The sequence below is a fragment of the Cyprinodon tularosa genome, unplaced genomic scaffold (assembly GCF_016077235.1).
Source record: "Cyprinodon tularosa strain WSP-4 unplaced genomic scaffold, ASM1607723v1 ctg394, whole genome shotgun sequence".
Taxonomy (NCBI): Eukaryota; Metazoa; Chordata; class Actinopteri; order Cyprinodontiformes; family Cyprinodontidae; genus Cyprinodon; species Cyprinodon tularosa.
Window position 1 is genome coordinate 621533 of NW_024039112.1, and position 20872 is coordinate 642404.

The following is a 20872-nucleotide window of genomic DNA, read 5'->3' on the forward strand; positions in this document are numbered from 1 at the left end:
TCTTATCAGTTTATTTATGTAGCGCAAATTCAGAACACATGTCATCTAAAGGCACTTTACAGTTCACCAGATCATAGAGTCAAATTGATTAAAAGGGGGATGAAGATGCTGTGGAAGAGGACGCCAGGGCAGCAGAAGCTTGGTTTGGTGTAGAAGGCTTACAGCCGTACATGTTTGAGCCCTTGCCTCGCAACGCTGCCAGTTCTGTTAGCTCTACGCCTGCTGAAGACACAGACGTCCATCCCTCTGAACACTGGGACGGAACTCAATGGGAAAGGAAATGATTCTTATTTCAACCGTTGCGTGTATTAGCTGCGACATATGAATCAAGATGCTACAACCAAAAAAAATTGATTAACAGATGACCATTGATATATGATTGGCTGAATTTAGGTGTTTAGGCTGACATATAACTAACCCGCCTGCATAAGATCAGGAAAAATCCCAGAGAGATTTTAAGACTTCTATTTTTTTTTTATACAAATTTTCTAACTTCTGGGAAAATGTTGTCTGATAAAGAGTTTATTTATATAGATGTTTAAGCCAGAATGATTTGAAATTTAAATTGACTTCCCTATGACTTCAATTGTTTCATATTAATTTGTTGACTTTTATAAGTGTACTTTATATACAAATAGAGAATAACAATCTGAATCAGACTTGACTGAAACATTCACATATGACAAATGACTTTCTGAATTATAACCAAAACTAACTTAAAGACTAAGACTAACGAGACTTTTGAAACCAGCACTGATCATGATGACTGTGCTCATGTGATTTATTTGGATTTTATTTCAGCACAGAGTTGTAGATGCTTAGGAGCTGAAACTGCATTTTTCAAATGAACAAGTGACCATTATTTTTTTTTTTAAATCACTTCAGAGACATGGAACCCATTCTACAGATACCTTCATCTCATATCTCATTAAGAAGACACCAGTTATCCTTAACTTTTCCACATGAGTTAGAGATTCTCCAGCAGCCCTGAACACCTTTAGGCTAGGAGGAGCTGCTCTTCTTGTTGCATCATAAACCATAAATAACACAAATATACTGGATTTCTGAATAAACCTGTTTCCATCAGGAAATCTAATGAAACCAATGTCACAAGAAATACTCAGAGCATTAATCACACATCAAAGTTGACCTGTTTACTATACCTTTTGTTTTTACAGTAGCAGCCATTCAAAATGGTCCTTCCCAGTCAAAAACCAGACCAATGGCAGCCCACTCCCCTGCAACTCCCAGCAAAATCCCCTTCAGCTTCCAGCCACTGGAGGGTCCCCCTCTTGCATATTTATTTACTCTGACTCCACCCATCCACTGAACTACGGGGACTGAATAGAAGACGATGCTTCTCTTTAGATCTTAATGTCTACAAATCATGACAGAAAGGACATTTTAGTACAAATATTGATGTTTAAAAAGGAAAAAGTAAAACTGAGGTCAGTAAGGTGTTTTGGGTTGATTCAAAGGTCTTTGCCCTCATTCCTTCTTCAAATTGGAAAATGTTCTTCTCTCCTCGGGTTTTGACTCTGCACATCTCTTCAGGCTATGTGACCTGATGTGCTTCACAGATGGAAACAAACATAATGAGATCTCAGTAGAGGAACATTGTTTTGTGTGTCTGTATTAAGGCTGCAGGATGCTGGACCGCCTGATGGAAAACAGGATGAATTTACTTAACACATGTCCCAAGATGACCGAAGCAAACCTGGATATGCTGCTGAGAAACTATTGCATGGTTTGCAGCAGAGATGGTCAGGGCAATGCTCACTACAGCTGAGTTTACCTCTTTATAATAATGTGATCAACTCAGTGAGGGGCTGAGAAAGAAAACCTTAAATGCTTGCTATCAGTGAGCTTCTCTGACCTTTCAGCCCAGGAGTCCCGTCAAAGACAAAGAAAGATGCACACAAACATTAAAATGAGACCAATCATCCCAACAGTCATGTTTTTTGGATTGTGGGAGGAAGCTGGAACATTAGACCCCATACAAAAATGTCCCATGACTCACACCAAGGATGATCTTACAGAAAGGCAACAGTGCTCCCCTGTAATTCAACTTGTGTCCAGACAGTGGCAGCAGATGGCCTCGGAATCCAGGACTGAAGCCATTTTACCTGTAAAATCCTTTTTATGCTATCTATCTATCTATCTATCTATCTATCTATCTATCTATCTATCTATCTATCTATCTATCTATCTATCTATCTATCTATCTATCTATCTATCTATCTATCTATCTATCTATCTATCTATCTATCTATCTATCTATCTATCTATCTATCTATCTATCTATCTATCTATCTATCTATCTATCTATCTATCTATCTATTGCTTACATCACCACATGATACAAAGAAGCAGAAAACTTTTCAAAGCCTTTTTGTAATCTTCCAAGAGTGACAGTAATTTCTTTCCAATAAATCTGTTTAATATGATGATGTTTATGGGCTAAATCACAAGATGCTGCTCAATTTTAATTTTTGTGAATCCCCCGCCAGTAAAGGAGCTGTTGATGGTCCACCATCTGTCTGCATGGATGCCATGCGGAAAGGCCCTGAAACTGAAATATCAGAATTTGTTCACCCTGACCTTGCAGACGCCATTACCAGGCACTATGAAAGCCGTTTTCATCGTTTTCTTTGCTCTTTCCCAATACACCATTAGATTGGTTAAGATACATTTCTCTTGCCCTTCCTGGGCAGTAAAAACTCAAACAACAAACAACACACGGATTACCCAAGAATCCTTTTCCTGAATTTAAAAAAGAGATGTTTACTCTTGTTTCTATTAAAGGGGGAGTGGCAGTGTTCTGTCAGATGAGCATACCCCGTTAGACCAGTTTATCCCTTTTGTTTATCCCTTTAGTTTAGGTCTTTAGTTTTGTACAAAAAATAGACTTTAAACTACCGCAACGAGTGTGTATCCCTTTAGTCATGTACAAAAAAAAAAATGTAATTACTTACTTTTTGGTGTTTCTTGAAGAGCATTGCGATCTGACCTTAAATTGTGTTTTTTTTTTAACATGACTAAAGGGATACACACCAATTGCGGTAGTTTAAAGTCTATTTTTCATACAAAACAAGGGATAAACGCAAATCTGACATCTTGTGCATGCATACTGACTATAGGTATGATGGTCTGATAGAGTATGCTGATCTGACAGAACACCGGCCTAGTGGTCAGGAGAATCCTGAGGTTCTGAGTTTGAGCCCCACTCCTACCGACTGCCACTCTGAGTCCCTGAGCAAGACCCTTAACCCCCGATTGCTCCCCAGGCACCCCATGATGGCAGCCCACTGCTCCCCAAGGGGATGGATTAAATGTAGAGGTACATTTTTCCAGTATGAGATCAATAAACTTCATTTATTCATTTATTTATTATCATGTCATAGGTTGACAATCAATTCTCAAGAGTAATTGACAGGAAATACAACATCAGCTGCTTTAAAACTTGTGTTTGTCAGAAGAAAGTTTGACGAATAACAGAACATAAATTGGAAAACAAGCAGAACCAACTTTTGTTGATTTCCTTCATATCTGAAGAGTCTGTCCAATGAAGATCACAGGGATGATTTCTAGAAATTTCACAAACTGGAACAAAGGAGGGGGTGTGAAGGTTTGATTTGGGTGAACTGAACCCTTAAACGGCCACTGACTGGCTGCTGCAGAGTGAAACAAACTGTGAATGATATTGGCAGGTATCTGAGGAGCTGGTGGACGCCAGTGACCCCCTGCGACAGGGGAAACCATGGACGCCACGCTCTGATTGGTGGACTGGTGTCTGGTCTGAGCGTGCACAGCTCTGGTGGCTCCTTTGTCTCTCAGAGTTTGGTCTGTTTGTGTTTCTCTTTTTGTTTCTTTATGATAATTTCCTGGGGATTTGGCAGATCTGTGTTATTATCCCCTCCTCTGATCTGTCTAATCAGCTGAAGGTTTTTGTTGCTTTCAGTCTTTCTCTCCTGATGGTTAATCTCTCTCAGTTTCCATTTTTTCTTCTTTATTTGCTTTAAACTTATCAATCTAACTACCTTGCTAGACTCATCTTGTTTCATTGAAGCTGGTAAAAGTGATGTATAATTTCCTCTTTTTTCAGCTTCTGTTGCTCTATCCATGGGAAAATGAAAACAACCTGCAGTTGAATCTTAATCTGTTGAAAAGCTATTAAAACTAACAATCTGTTTTAGTTTTTTCACACATGTCCAGATCCATCTCAAACCTTTCTCTGTCTCCTTGCCTTGTCTTCCCCTGCCACTACAGCTGTTGCTATGGTGAGAGGAGTCGTTGGCTCGCCGTTGACCCATTCAGGCTTGGCTGCTGTTCAGCAGATCTCTGTTTGACTTGGAGCCACCGACCGTCGCCTTTCAGAGCTCCGTTCTTCTGTTTAGGCTTTTCAAGCACCTAAAGAGTCTGTTTCCATCCCTTAAACATCACTGATTGGACGTCTTTCTACCATGGATACTAATTGAAACATCACTGTTAACTTGAATTTACAAACTTTATTTCTTGCTGTCACATCAAATTGTTGTTTCTTTGTCAGGGTAAGGTTTTGGATAAATTCAGATTTTGTCATATTTTTCTGAATAAAAAGTCCCATTGAAATAAAAAACAACTTATTGGTTTCAGCCAGTGTCGTTTTTTACGGCCATCTTAGATTTAGTTTTAATCTTCGGGACAAAAACTATTATTAGTCTTAGTCATACTTTAACTCATATGATATGTGATAGTTTTAATCGGTTTTAGTTAAAACTTAAAAAGGTTTTAGTCCAATTTTAGTCAGTTTTATGTTGCAAAAAAGGTTAACCTTTACAATTTTGAATACAAACCCGATTCTTTACCAGACTGACGGCTCTTGCTTAGATACAGTTGCTGGATATAGAATCGTGCTGTGCAGGAAACGTTGATGCTGTTGGGCAGGAAACTGTGATTTATAGAATTCAGATAAACTTTTTTATGAATTAATGCCCTACTTTATAAAAAAGTGTCTCACAAAAGCTGTGAAAATAGCAGATCTAGTTCAACACATCCTATTGGTTAATATAGCAGGCAGATAAACTAACAAAATGTACAATAAAGGAATGGTTTTATACATACAAGGATTCTATTCAAAAGGAAGCACTTCTTGATCTACTATGAATTATACATTACACACAGATCAATCAAAACTTCATTTCTTCATTTGCAAATAAAGAAAATCATTTTTCTTTCTACTTTGGCAATTTTGGCATGATTTCTGAGAATACCCCCCTTTCTTACCACTGCTCAGAGTTCAAAGTAGATTTAAATTAATCAGTTTTATTATAAAAAAAAATACACAGAGAGATCTTAAATAATTGCCATGTAATGCCATGACAATCCAGACCTAAAACGAATGAATATACTAATTAAAATGTTGACATATTCAAAGGAAACAGAGAAAATATTTTAGTGAAAATACAAGGAAACAATTACATCATATTTAAATATTAGAAACAGGAACAATGAATGAGAAATATTGAAAGATGTTCCTTTTCACCTGGGTCTTTATCCAAAATTAAACAGTAAGCAATGATATATTTGCTTCTGATAAAATTAAGAGATAGAAATTAAAGAATGTTTAGATTCACCTCTTGTGAGCTGGAAGAAATAAAATCTTGATAATTAGACAAAGGGATTTTTCACGCTTGGCAGAGGATGATCAGCCACATATAGGTTATTAAGTAGCGAGAGCAGGAAGAGCCATACTGCTGAGAGTGAACCATCAGAGTGAAGCGTAAAACGTAGATTCTGAGCTATGTGCGCTCATTTCTGCACAAGCGCAGCGGGAAGAGCAGAGTTTGTCCAAGTTCAGCGCAATGCTGGCTCATTCCGGGTTATTTTCTCCTCTGCTGCTGCTGCCATGATCCATCTATGGTCATGCAGAATGTGTAGCGCCGCATGTCAGCTGTGCGGCATGATCAAAACAGAGGCAGCAGCACAGCTGATACTGCTTAGCAGATTACAGCAGAATCATGCATTTTAAACATCTGACAGACCAGCCGCTAATTTTCATGTTAATTTTTTTTCATTTGTTATACTTCTGATTTTAACAAAAGGATTTTCATTTGGAAAAAAAAAACATAATATGTGTGCACAAAACAGTAGGATAATTATTAACCATACATAGTAAGGAGTTTTATTGGGCCCCCAGGAACTTGGGGCCCTAGGCAGGTGCCAAGTTTTTCCTAATGGAAAATCTGCCTCTGATTGGCCGATAATATCAGCTGATTTTCCCTTTCAAACTGGAACTGAAGTTCTCTTTAACCTTTCCATTTCCAACAGAAATCCCTGCAGATGTGCAAGTAACTGATCTTTCCATCAGAAGGTTCTGAGTTGCTGAACATATAAAGCAGAAACATTCACCTTCCCCCAATTATGTCCTTAAAATAAGCATGGATGAAGATATTTGTTCATATTCAGGCATCCATGTTCCTGGAAACACAAACCAACTTTTGAGATTTTCTGAGGATTTTCTTTTTGTGGATGCTGTGTTAAATAGATCCAAATTGAAGCTGAAAGTAGGGAAAACTTTCAGATGTAATTTATTTGGATTCCTCTTGCTGCGATTTAAACAGATTAATTACTGGAGTGCTTGAAACCAGAAGCAGCAGGATATCACATCCATTTTGTTTCTTTTTACTGGTTTTTATCTTCACATTTTTCCTGAGAATTTTTCTTAAAAAGCTTAAGGTCTTCAGGCCCATTTCTAGGCATTTAATTTTTTTCTACACTTCACTGACCTGTCTAGAACAGACACAGCCAGGCAGAAGAGCCTGGATGATGACAGGTGCTTATACAGTTCGTCACAATAACAGAAACAGGACTACACTGAATAAAAACAGGCCAAGCTCCAACATATATACAGCAAGTAACTTAATTATTAACATTAAACTAAATAAAAATTGTATTTAATAACATAAATCTAAATACAAAAACTGTATTTAATAACTCTCAACCAGCCAGAAACAACCAGATTGCCTTTCAGGTGAGCTCCAAGCCAGCTCCAATGTAAGAAGATGAAGAAAGCACGTACAGCTAGTCACATTAGGAGAAGCAGGACTACGCAAAAAAACAGGCCAAGCTCCAATATCTATAGACAAAGGTGTTGATGGATGTCGGATATCTCTCTCTTTAATGATGTCCGTGCAAAACAGGAACAGACCAGATGAAACTGCTATGATGAGAAAACACAAAGACAGCAAAGTATACAGTTATTAGTGGAACTTGTCGCTATGTCCTCCAGTAGTCTAAGCCTATAGCAGCATAACTATAGAGATAGCTCAGGACAAGCTACTCTAAGTATAAGCTTTATCAAAAAATAAAGTTTTAAGCCTAGCTTTAAAAGTAGACATGGTGTCTGCCTCACAGACTAAAACTGGTAGTTGGTTCCACAGGAGAGGAGCCTGATAACTAAAAGATCTGCCTCCCATTCTACTTTTAGAAATTCTAGGAACCACTAGTAAACCTGCAGATTAAGAGCGAAGTGCTCTTTTAGGAACATAAGGAACAATCAGATCTCTGATATCAGATGGAGCTTGGCCATTTAAGGCTTTATATGTGAGAAGGAGGATTTTAAATTCTATTCTGGATTTAACAGGAAGCCAATGAAGAGAAGCCAGGATAGGAGAGATATGATCTCTCTTTTTCATTTTCACCAGAACTCTGGCTGCAGCATTTTGGATCAGCTGAAGGCTTTTAACTACAGTTTGTGGACTTCCTGATAGTAAAGAATTACAATAGTCCAGTGGGTAAGTTTTTTATTTAACTAAAAAAGAAAATGTCTTTTTTCAGTTTAAACAAAAGTAAAAGTATGATGTTCATAGTCTTTGGAGTAAAGATAAACTTTTCAAGTAAACCCTTTTTTGGAAGATTATGTCAGTGTATGTTCATCATTCAGGAATATTGAATATTTTTGATTTGTTTCAAATGAAAATTATCAGTTTTATTCAAACTGAACTGGGGTAAAACTGATAGATTAAGCTGTAACCATGTAGTCGTTTTTTTTTAAGTTGTTTTAAAAATGACCTTTAGCAGAGATAAACTGTGATCCTTTCTCAATATGACTAAAGAAAACTGAAATCAACACTTTAACTAAAAAGCTAAAGGATAGGTCCTCCATTAACTATAAGTTATTAGAAGTCAGTATCTAACCTGCAGAAGTCAATTTTTTTTACAGAGTAAAGCAAGAAGAAAATAAGTATAATTTTCATGGTTCATATAAACAAACATGAATTTCCTTCAGCACTAAGCAGCTGTTCACTTTAAACGTCTGTAGCTTTATAGCAGACTGCTCTGTAGTTTGTTAGCGGGTGTCCATCAGTGCACCTCAACAGAGAGGAACTCTGAAACAGGACCAATGATGATGCTGATGGTACATGATGGAATAACTGATCATTGACCCCAGGGTTTGAATCACAGTGAGCAGCTACAGGTTATCCTGCATGAACAGATGAAAACAGCAGCTGCTTCACATATGAAGCTGCTGCTGAACCCACCTCAGACTCGGATCAGAACCCTGGCTGAGTGAGCGTAGAGACCCACAGCTGTTTCTCTATGTTCTCCAGGGGCTTTAATTGGCCCCAAGCTCACGGCAGGTCGCCATTGTGGAGGTAAAAGAAGCCTAACAGCAAGAGGCTGATGGCCAGTGGCTCAAACACACAGAGTTGAGTATTGGTGTGTGCGGGTGTGTGTGTGAAATCATGCATGCATGATGCAGTGTGTGTTAGGAGGGGTAGTACATGATTGTATTTCGAGGGGGGTAGTTAATGTGTGCAGTGCCTCCTGTGCAGAAGTCAGGCGTTGTCTTTAGATTATCTCAATGGGGGAGAAACACGCTCAGGATTAACCAGGCGGGTCGACACACACTCACACCTGTCAGGTGTGTGTTGTGCTCTACGACAGTGCATCAAATGTTGGCATCTTTAACAAGAAACTGATCTTAATGATAAATGTGCACAGCGATATTGATGATATCGTTAATTAAATAAAAAATATAATAAAACATTTTGTGCATTTTTTTAATCACTATTCGCATGTTAGAATTGTTTCCTGTTTTGCTGCAAACAAGCAGAAAATGATAAAGCTTTATTTATACTAGATAATCTTTACTTTGATCATTTAGCTTGTCTAATTAAACATGTTAGCACAGCTTAGCTTAGCATTCTTTTTATTCCTGAGGTAACACCACACGACCTTCTTTAATGTAGCCTAGTTTCAACTTTTATTTTTATTTTTTTAGCTCCTCTTACTTTAATTCAATTCAGTTCAGCACCAATTCTCAATACATGTCATCTCAAGGCACTTTAAAATTCACCAGATCATCCAGTCAAATTGTTTCAAAGTTTTCTATCTAAGGAAAACCAGAGATACAAAAGGCGACCCGATCCAGGAAACACATAGCCAGACAGACGAGTTCCGAGCCACCTCTCATGTCAGAGGATGAAGAGAGCGCATCCAGTCAGTCAGTCAGAGAAACAGAACCACACTGGAAAAAAAAAGGCCCAAAATCCCCCTGACTTTCTATAAAAAAAGGGTAAACATTCGGTAAATTTAATCTAAATTACAAAACCCTTTTAAATTTCCATTTTAAAAAAATTTATATACAAAATAACATCCCCAACTGTTTAAAGCCTAAATACTTAGCCTAGCCAACCTTACAAGATTTATCTTAAGTTTTTTTTATATCATTAGCAAACCCTTTAGCTTCATCCGGGTTTTTTTCTTATCTTTCATCCCCCCCACATTTTATTTGGGGCCTCGTTTCTCTGAGTTTTTAAAAAATTAAAATTTTTGCTCTGGTAAAACCTTTTTTAAACCATCATCCTGTGTAATTTTTTAAACTTTCTTAGCTTAAAAAAAATTTAAATTTTTAATTTTTAGTTTAGCCATAATTTTATATTATTCCATCATAGTGCAAGCAGTATCAGCTCATGCACCCAATACAGTACAGCCGCAGTTGAATTTGTTTTTCCCCAAAACCCCCCTTTGGGAAACAAAATAAAAACCCCCCTTAAAAAGAAATTTAAGGGGGTAATTTTTTTTAAAAAATAAGTGAAATTTGTTTCTTGGGTTGAGGGGGTGAAAAATTTTTTTCCCACGAAACCCCCAACCCAAATTTCATTTAAAAAAGAAAACCCCCCAAAAAATTTGGGGCCCATTGTCAAATTTTAAAGTGCTTTTTTAATCCCTAAATATTTTAAATTTTAAGATAAAAAAAAGGAAATCCCCCTTAAATTTTTCAGGTTTCCCAAAGGTCTTTTTCCCGGTACAGGGGGGCGCCGGTGGTTTTTTTTCATTTTTTTTATTTATTTTTGGTTGATTTTTTGGGGTTTTTTTAATTATTCACAAGGGAAAAATGGAGTTCCAAAAATTTTTTAACCCCTTTGGTTTGGGGCCCACGGGTGAAAAACAAAAATTTTTCATGTTTTTTTTTAAATTTTTTTTTTCTCTTTTTGGGGTTTTTTGTGTTTTTTTATTCCTTGTTTTGGCCTCTACCTGGGTTTGACCTTAATCCGGGTTTCACACGGGATTTTTCTGAGCCAGATTGGGTCAGTTTTTAGGACAGGGTTTTAAAATTTGGGGGAGGGGGTTGTCGGTTTGTGGACGCCCAAGGGGGCGAGGGGGGCCCGGGCGGGCGGGGCGGGAAAGGCCGCGGGGGGGTTGAAACAAAAAACCCCTTCGCCCCACCCCCATCTTTAGATCCCAGCAGGGGGAAACTGAGGGGGGGTCCCCGGGGGGGGGTTTTAACACCCTGCCCACTAAACCTAAAGAAAGACCACCGGTTTACCCCCCCTGTAACCTTCAAACCCCGGGGGTTTTTTAAATTGGTTTTGAAAATTTGGGAAGGGGGTTTTTTTTTAAAATTTGGCGGGAGGGGTTTATAATAATTTAAAATTCCCTTGTTTGGGTTTTCCTTAGGGGTAATTTTTTCCCCCCGGGTTTTTTTTAATAAATTTTTTTGAAAGGGAAAATAAGCTTAAAAAAGCATTAAAAAAACCTTTTTGGGTTTTAAGTTTCTTTTATTTGAAAACTTTTAAATTTCTCTACTTTTTCTACACATTAATGTTTTTTACGGGTTTTCTAAGGGTTTCTTTAATTTTTTTTTAATCTTCTTTTTTTCTTTTTTATATCTCACTGGGGACCCAGAGCAAATTTACAACAGTTTTTTTTTGTAAAAAAAAAGAATGACAATAGAAGTTTTTTCTATTCTATTCCCATTAAATTCTATTCTATTCTATTCTTTTTCTTTCTATTTTTTCTTTTCAAAATTCCCCCTTTAAAAATTCCCCCAAAAAAATTCCTTTTCCCCAAAATGATTCCAGATCCCTCTAAAACTATTTTTTTCTCGAAAACCCTTGTCTCTTTGGCCCCAAAATTTTTCCCTTTGGGCCCATTTAATGGGACTACAAACCAGCCTAGAAAGTGAAACTTTCTCTTTTCATTCATTCTCCTGCAATGTGGTTTTCCACTGACCTTTTAAAATAAGCTAAGTGCCCGAAGAAAATACATTAATATTGGCATCACAAAAAAAAAAAAAAACTTTGCCAAAGGTAGCAATGCAGGGCAAATCCATGATGCAAACTCCTACCAACCCCAGATTTTTGCAAAAGGGGGCCCCTTGCCCTTTTAATCTTTTACTCTAGCATTACATTTTTAAAAGGAAAAATTTCCTTTTTCCAAAAGGGGAATAATCAATGGATCATTATCAAATACCTAAAATAAAACGTTCGCATTAAATTTAATGAATTTAGCGTTAATCAGTAAAAAAAACTAAAAACATTTTTTTTTTGTGGGCAATCAAAGAGCCCTGGGAGGGGGCCAATTTTTGCCCAAAAAATTAACCCCTAAAAATCCTGAATTTTCCGAAGTAAACCGGGCCCCAGGGTGCTTTAAAAAGGCCTAGCGCCATTCTCCCCATTTTTTCAACCCAAAATCAATGGGAACTACTAACCCCACTGCAATCAACAAAAATTTATTAAGATTTTTTTAGACTTTACCTTTAAAATTTTGAAAAAAAAACAATACATTTCAAAGGGTCTCAAATGTGAAACACACTTTTAAACCGCCCTTCACAAAAGCCAAAACCCACTCACACATCTGGGTCTACACAAAAGGCCCGAGTTTTTTGTAAAAGCACCAACATAAAACAATACAATAAAAGAGGCAAAACAGGAATTTTTCTTCAAAAATGAAAGCTCAGCGGTGTGGGGGGAGCATTCACTCCCAAAGCCCAGGTGGCATGAGGCAATAAAAAGGGAATAATGAAAAAACAGATAAAAAACCCCCATCATGCACCGCAACAGTTTTTTTGAAAAATATTGGGAAACATACATTCCCCAAAATTTAAAGAGGAACATAAAAAGTTTTTTTTAAAAGAAAACAATTTAGTTTTTTTTTATATTTTTTTTTTTGGGGGCCAAAGTTTTTTAACAGTTTAAAAAAGGGAAAAAGGGAACCCCAAATATCCCAAACCCCGTCACAAGTATTGCATGACAAGGAAGGGCAAATATGCATGCACCCTTTAGGTATTTTTAATTTTGGTTTTACTTTTTTTAAAGATTTTTGGGGTTTTTTTTTACTGTCAAAAGGTATTTTTCCTTCGCCAGAGATTAAGGGCCCGGGGCCGGGTAGGATTTTAAGGGGGGCCGGGCCCCCACAAAAACGCTAAAAATTGGGAAACCGGGCTGCCCCGGCCCAGTATCACAGATTACCAGTTTTAAACCCCGGCCCCCCCTTTTAAGAAGGGGGTTTTTTTCTCTCCCTTTTTGCTGTAACGGGCGAAAATTAGGGAATGATTTTGGGATTTAAAGGGGAGACGATGTAATCAGGGGGTTTTTTTCCTTCGATAGAAAATTTTTTAAACCAATTTTTAAATGATCGGATAACTGACTTTTTTGGTTTTTTTTTGGTTTTTTTTGGGTTTTTGAATTAAAACAATAAAAAAAAAATTTGTACCCCTTTTGGGTAATATTTCTAATCAAATTTTTAAAAAACCAAATGGAGGCCTGTATTTGGAGTCGCATACAAAGTAAAGTGGAAAAACATACAACTTTAATATTTTTCCCCTTAAAAAAAAGGGGGGAAAACCAAAAGGGGAGGTTCGGGATTTTTGTGGGGCTGAATTTGGGCCTCAATCCCGGGGCCCACCTCCGGGATGGGGTGGCAGATTTTTTTCCTGAGGGATCTCCTCTCAGACCTGGACTAAACCCATCCACCAATTTCTGGACACCCTGTGGTGTGGCTTTGGGGAAATGGATTGAGCCTGGATCAAATGTCTCAATATTGGGGGGTCTAAAAAACAAACAACAAAAACCTTGGGGCTTTCTAAACCTTCATCTTGGGGAACCCCTGAGATTTTTCTAGCCAAATTTTGGTCTAGCATCATGCTCATTGGGATCCCAAAGGGGCCCACAGCTTTTGGTCCAAAAGGGGTTTTCTGAGGCCCTTTATCTAAATGCGGGTCGGTGCTACCGTGCGAGCAAAGGGAAAGGGCCGTCCCGGCCCCCCCAAAGAAATCCCCATCCCACACCCATTATTAAACCCACTCCCAAACGGGGGCCAGTTCGGGTGTCCCTGGCCTTTGCCCCTCCGGGAAGCACCTTCACCAAACGGGGAAAAACTATGTGAAAAACCCAGCAAACCTTCTGGCCACAGCTGGCACTAAATGTGCTATCCGGGTTTCCCCTCCCCACTTTCTGAAGGTTTTTGTGTGGGTTGTAGAGCCGTCTCATCCCTCCCACATTTTAAAGCCCCAAAAAAAACATTGAAACCAGACCAAAACATCAGCCAGAAGGAAATGGGTACTGAAAAATTTGGCCCTGTGACCCCAACCTCAGAACATCCCCTTTTAATTGAGTGTGATTTTTTATTTCTTTTTTTTAATCATTTTTTTTTTTTAAAAATTTTTTACATGTTGTGTTTTTTTTTTTTTTTCATGAAAAGCCAAACAAATTGTCCCTGGGGGGTTTTTAATTTAAAATAGTCTTAAAATTTGGGCCAATAATTTAAACCCTCCTGTGAAATTGCATTTGCAATACATTTGTGGAAAAGGTTTTGCCAATTCATTTTTCTTCCAATTTAAACCTTTTCGATTTTTTTCAAAGTTTGATTTAATTGAAGTAATATTGTGCTGTTTATGTGTTCCCTTTATCGTTTTTGAGCAGTTATATATATATATATATATTTTTCCTTCTTTACTTCCTGTGATGTATTTAGCTGTAACTTTGCGAAAGTCGGGAATCCTAAAGGTTTTTTTTATTTTTTGAAAATTTTTTTTACAGAATTTAAAATGATAAAATCTCTTTAAAGCAAAGTTAAATAAAAAAGTTTTTACTGGGCAAATGAATCCGGGATGGCTGCTTGTTTGGGGAGTTTCCCAAAAGACGGCCATAATCCCCCAACCCTTTCTCCACCCAAAAGGGTTGAACTACGGTACCTTTAAATGCTCCTTTTTTAATTTTAATGGAGGGCGTCATGCCCTTTCAGGCTAAAATTTTCCGAACTCACTTAAAGGGCTGATTGGAAATAAAAAAGAACTAAAGGCCCTAAACCCGGGTAAAAGACCCTCCTAAAACAAAACCCCTTTTTAAACCAAAACCCCTTTTCTTCAATCATCTGTTGACTCTTTCTCCAATTAAAGTCATGCATTTCAAGTCAAACTATTATATTTGTTTCTTGTTATTTCAAAGAAACCTGAGAGGTTGTTGGAAGGGAGCACAGAAATAAATCTGATTTGGGTGGATGCTGGGTGATTTGGGTGGATGGATTTGGGTGATGGATGGATGGGTGGAAAGATGGATTTGGGTGGTGGGAAAGGATTTGGCATGGATGATGGATGGAAAGAATGGGGGGAAGGGGGTGGAGAGAAGGATGGGTTGGATGGGGTAGAAGGATGGAAAGGTGGAATGGATAGATGGATGGATGGTTGGGTGGATGAGGGTTATGGAGGGTTTGGGTGGTTTCATGGATTTGGGTGGATGGATGCTGGATGGACGGATGGTGGAGGGATGGATTGGGGGGATTGGGGGGAAAAAAAAAAGATGGATGGATGGAAAATGATGGATGGGATGATGGGGAAAGGAAAGGAAAGGAACTGGATGGGTGAATGGGGTGGATGGGTTGGGAAAGATTTATGATGGAGGATTTTATGGATGGTTGGAAGGGGTGGGGGGGAGGGATGGATGGGGGGATTTGGGGGGATTAATGGAAAAGGGGTGAAAGGAAAGGATGGATGGGTGGGTAAAGAAAGGAAGGGATGTGGATTGGGGTGGGTGGAAAGGAGGGTGGGAATGGGTGATGGATTTTAAGGGGGGTTTTGATGGATTTATTTGGAAAAGGGTGGATTTGGGTTAATTAAAGAATGATGGGTGTAAAGAAAAATGGATGATGGTTGGGAATGGGGCGATGGATGAAAGGATGGATGGGGGGGTGTTTGGGTGGATGGAAAGAAAGGGGTGGATGGGGGTTTGGGGGATGATGGGATGTATGATGGGGTTGGGTTTTAAAGATTAATGGATGGAAGGGGTGGATGGGGGGGGTTGGGATGGATTTATGGAAGGGGTGATGGAAAGGATGGGTGGGTATGGATGATGGATGATGGGGTGAAGGAAAGGTTTGGGGGATGGATGAAAAGATGGATGTAGATGGATGGAAATGGAAAGGATGGATGCCCGGATGGAGAAAAGGATGGATGGGTTTTGGGGGATGGATGAAAGGAAAAAATGGATGATGGGTGGGTGGTTTAAGGATGAAAAAGGGGTGAAAGATGGATGGATGGGGTGGGTTGGGTATGGAAAGGATGGGAAAGGGTAATGGATGGTTTGGGTGGGGGGGAAAATTTAAGAAGGAAGGGTTGATGCCTGGGAAGGGGTGGATGATTGGGTTGGTGGTTTGGGATTTCCCGGAATTTATGGAAGATGGATGGGGTGGGGTGCTGGATTGGGAAGGGTGATGGGTGGATGCATGGATGGATGAAAGGGGATGATGGAAAGGGGGAAGGATATTGGATGGATGTTTGGGTAGATGGGGTGGATTGGGGTGGATTTGGGTTGGGGGATGAAAATGGATGGATTTTATGGATGTGGATGGGGATTTGGGTGGTGATTGGGTGGAAAGGGTGGATGGGGTGGAAAGGAAAGGGAAGGTTTGGGTTGATGGATGGATGGAGGCCCGAGGAAAGGATGGATTTGGAAAGGAAGGGGGATTGGGGGATGTAATGGGTGTGAGGAAAGATGATGGAAAGGAAAGGAAAGAAGGGGTGGATGATGGTTGGGTGGGGGGATGGGGGGTTTGGGTGGGAGGGAAAGAAGAAAGGTATGGGTTTATGGTTTATTAATGGATTTTGGGTGGGGAAAGGTAATCATGGGAAGGGTTGGGAAGGAATTATGATGGGAAAGGGGGTGGGATGGAGATTGGGTGGATGCAAGGAAATGGGTGGGTGGAAGGCGCGGGAAAAGGCGGAAAAGGGGGGATTGGGAAGGGGGGGAAGGGTAAGGAGGGTTGCCAAAGATGGTTGTAAAAGAATTTGGAAGGGTGTTTATGACCCGGGTAGGAAAGGGTGGGGGTGGAAAGATGGGTCGGTTTTTGGTAAAGGAAGGGCATGGAGGGATTTATTAATTTGGATGGCATTTTGGAAGGGGTGGAATTTAAAGGGTTGGGGAAGGGATGGAAGGAAAGGATGATTGGGTGGGGATGTATTTATGGAAATTGGTAAGGGGGGAAAAAGGGTTTGGGTGGGTATGGATGGAAAGCGGATTTGGGTGGGTGGATTGGGGGGAAGGGGTGAAAGGAAGGGTTTGGGTGGGGGATTAAAGGATTTTAACTGGAAAGATGATGGAAGGGGTGATTTGGGGATGGGTTCTGGGTGGAAATTTAAGGATGGAATGGGTGGTGATGGTAAAGGGGGGATGGAAAGGGTTAATGGAGGAAAGGGAGGAATGGGGGTTTGGATGAAAAAGGGGGGATTAAAAAAATTATAAAGGGGGTCGGGGTAAAGGAGGGAAGGGGGATGGGATGGGTGCAATGATGGAATTTTTTGAAAAGATGGAAAATGGAAGGATGCTGGAAAAAATGGAATGGGTGGGTGGGTGTGGATGAAAGGATGGAAGATAAAGGAGGTGGCGGATGAAATGAATGGGTTTTGAATGATGGATGGATGGCTGGTAAGGAATGGATGGGAAGGGCTGGATTGGGGGGAAGGTGGGGATGGTTTTAAGGATGGGGAATTTTGGGAAGGAAGGGTTGTAGGGATGGAAGGATGGGGGAAGTAAAAAAGGATGGAAAGGTTTTGGGTGGAATTTTATGGAAGGAATGATGGGTGGGTGGTGGTATTTGGATGGATGGGATGGAAAGGATGGATGGATTGGATGGATGGGATGGATGGATTGAAAGGAAAAAGGATGGTCATGGATGGGTGGAAAGGGTGGGTGGATGGGATTGGGGGAATTTGAAAAAGGAAAAAGGGGAGTGGGTGGCCGGGGCGAAGGATGGATGGCAGGATGGGGCGGGCGAATGAGCAGGGTGGAAAAAAAAGGAGGAAGGAGTATTGGAAAGGGGTGGTGAGGTTGGGTGGGGGGGACGGGCATGGTGGATTAGGAAAGGGAATGGTAAGCCCTGGGACATGGAAGGAATAAAAAAGGCGTTGGATTAAAGGATGAAGGAGGAAAAATTTTTTTGGAAAGAATGGATGGAAGGGAAAAGGATGAAATTGGAAGGAAAGAAAGAAAGGATGAAGGGTGGAAGGGTGCTGGAGGGGTGAAAGGTGGTTGGGTTTTGGGTTGGGTGAGGGGGGATTGGTTGAAAGAGGAAGGAATGGTGGAAAAATAGGGGAATTATGGAAGGATTAATGAATAAAAAGGGGTGGAGGGGGGGGAATTTTTGGGTGATGGATTAAAGGTTTGGGTGGGGGGTGATGGTGAGGGGGGGAAGGAAAATGGATGGATTGGGGGGGTTAGGAGGTTGATAAAGAGATGGTTGGATGGGGGGAAAGAAGTGGGATTTTAAAAGGGGATGGGGGTTTGGGTGATTGGGAAAAGGAAGGTTTTGGGTGGGGGGTTGGGTGAAAAGGATGACGTAATTAATGGAAAGGGGAAAGGGGGTTTGGGGGAAAAAAGGGTTTGGGAAGGGTTTTTTGGGAAAGGTGGGAGGGAAGATGAGGTTTTAGGGGTGGTTGGGGATGGTTGGGGGGGGAATTTTTGGTGGGTTTGGAGGAAGGGAGGTTTAAAGGGAAAGGTTTGGGGGGATGTTGGGTTGGGGTGGGATTGGGGTTTGGAAAGGTTGGGTTTGGGGGATGAAGGAAAGGAAAAAAGGGTGGAAGGAAGAAGGAAGATGGATGGTTGGGAAAGATGGATGGATTTCAATTTTTAATTCAATTCAATTCATTTTTTTAAAACCCCCAAAATTTACAACACAAAGTCTCTCAAGGAACTTTTTTCATTTCAACCAGATCATTTCATCAAATTTTAAAAAAAAGGTTTTTTTATCTAAAAAAGGGAAAACCCGTTGAATTTCATTTACTCATTGACTCAAATTTCAATCCCCCACACTAAGCATGCTTTTTAAACGACAGTGGTGAGGAAAAAACCCCCCCCCCCCTTTTTAACAGGAAGAAACCCCCCCAAAAACCAGGCCCAAATTTTGAGCGGGCCCAAACCCGCCGAGGGCCCACGGGGTTCAAGAACAGAAGCCCGAATACAAAAAGCACGTAAAAGGGGGCCCCCGTCCAGGAAACCCCACAGCCAGGCAAACGAGCTCCAAGGCAGCTCCCATGCCCGAGGGCCCCCAAGAAACACATCCACTTAGTCCAGGTCCCAAGAAAAAAGGACTAAAAACTGGGAAAAAAGCCCATTCTCCAACCCCCTTTAAAAAAAAAGGGGGTTGATTTAAAAAAGCAAACCCCAGCCCCGATTGGGTTTTTTTCCAGGGTTAAAGTTTACAAAACCCAAAAAGGAAAAAAAACGAGGCAAAGCCAAACCCCCTGAGGAAAAGCAGAGAAAGCAGAAGGGGTTTGAATTGGGGAAATAACAGAAATTTTGGGAAATAGGGGGAACAAAAAGAGAATTTAAGGGGAAATGGGGAAATGGGGGTCCCTTTTGTCCCTTTTCCAAAAAGGTTTCCAAACCTTATATTTCCCCAAAACCCCCATAAAAAGCTCAAGGGTTAAACCCCCAAACCACTCTAACTAAAGCCCTTTTACAAAAAGGAAAGTTTTTTTTTTTAAGGGCCCAGCCTTAAAAAATTTGACAGGGTTTCTGCCCTCCCCGGACTAAAAAATGGGAGTTGGGTTTCCCCAGAGAGGACCCCCCCCCCCGGGTAAATAAAAAATCTGCCTCCCCCTTCTACCCTTTTTGAAATTCCCGAAACCACTATAAACCCCCAGATTTGGGGAGCGAAGTGCTCTTTAGGGAAAATAAGGGAACAAAACAGATCTCTGATAAAAAAAGGAAAGGAGCTTGGCCAAATTTTAAAGGGTTTAAAATTTTAGAAGGAGGAATTTTTTTTAATTTTTTAAAATTTGATTAACCAAGGGAACCCCAAAGAAGAAAGGGCCGGAATGGCCGAGATTGAATCTTTTCTTTTTAAATTTTTATTAGAACTCTGGCTTTCAGCATTTTTGGGTCAGCTGAAGGCTTTTAAACACATTTGTGGACTTCCTGATAGTAAAGAAATTACAAAGTTCAGCCCCTTTAAGTAAAAAAATGCATGGGCTTAAAATTTTCTTTAGCATTCCCCCCCTGGGCAGGAAAATAGCTAATTTTTTCAATGTTTCCCCATTAAAGAAAGGAAAAATTTTAAAACCCCCCTTGATTTTGGGACCTAAATGACAGGTTTCCAAACCCAAAAAAAACAACCCCAAAAATTTTTTTACTTTTTACTGAAAAAACAGTTTTAAACCCCATCCAAAAGAAGTGACTGGGTAATCATTTCTTTTTCAAGTCCCTGGTCCAAAGACTATAACCTTTTCTGTTTTTTGGGCCCGCATTTTAGCAGAAATTAAGAGTCCTTTCCCGGTTTTTTTTGCTTCAAAAAAAACCCCAAAAGCCTGTAAATCTATTAAGGGTTTTTTCTTCATCTGGATTTAAAAGACAGAAAATAGCCCGGGTATCATCAGCATAACCCGTGGGAAAAATTTAAACCCATGCTGTCAAAAAATTTCCCACCAATTGGGAAACATGAAAAAGTAAAAAAGAAAATTTGGTTCCCAAACCCCTGATCCCGGGGTAAAACCCCCAGGGAAACCCTTTTGGGGGTGTTTTAAAAATTTTATCATTTAAAATGAAACAAACTGAAAATTTGATCAAATAGATAAATTTAAACCTTTCCCATGCCGTTCCTTTAATTTCCCAACCCAAAAAATTCAAGTCCTTTTTTAAAAGAAAAATTTATGGGTTTAACTGGATCAAAGCACACTAAAATCCAACCCGGAACCCCCCCATAACAAAGTCCCCTTAAACCCAAGGCCCCCCTTTAAATATCATTAGTGACTTTCACCCAAGCTGTTTTTTAGTGCTATGAAAGAGCTCTAAAGCCAAATAAAACTCCTTTAAAAAATTTTTATTTTATGGGGGGGGAAAATGATCCCCCAAAAACCCTTGGGTTTGGGGCCCCCAAACCCCACCCTTTTCAAAAATTTTGGAAAAAAAAGGAAGAGGGATATAGGTCTTTAATTGAACCCCAAATCCATTCGGGGCAAAAAGACGGTTTCTTAAGCAGAGTTTAATTACCCCGCAAAAACCCCTTTAAAAGCCTTTAGGTAAAATTTTCCCTGAAAAAAGAATAGATTAATCACATCCTTTAAAAGGGGGGAGGGGAAACCCAAAGGGGAAAACCTCCTTTAAAAAACCCGGTT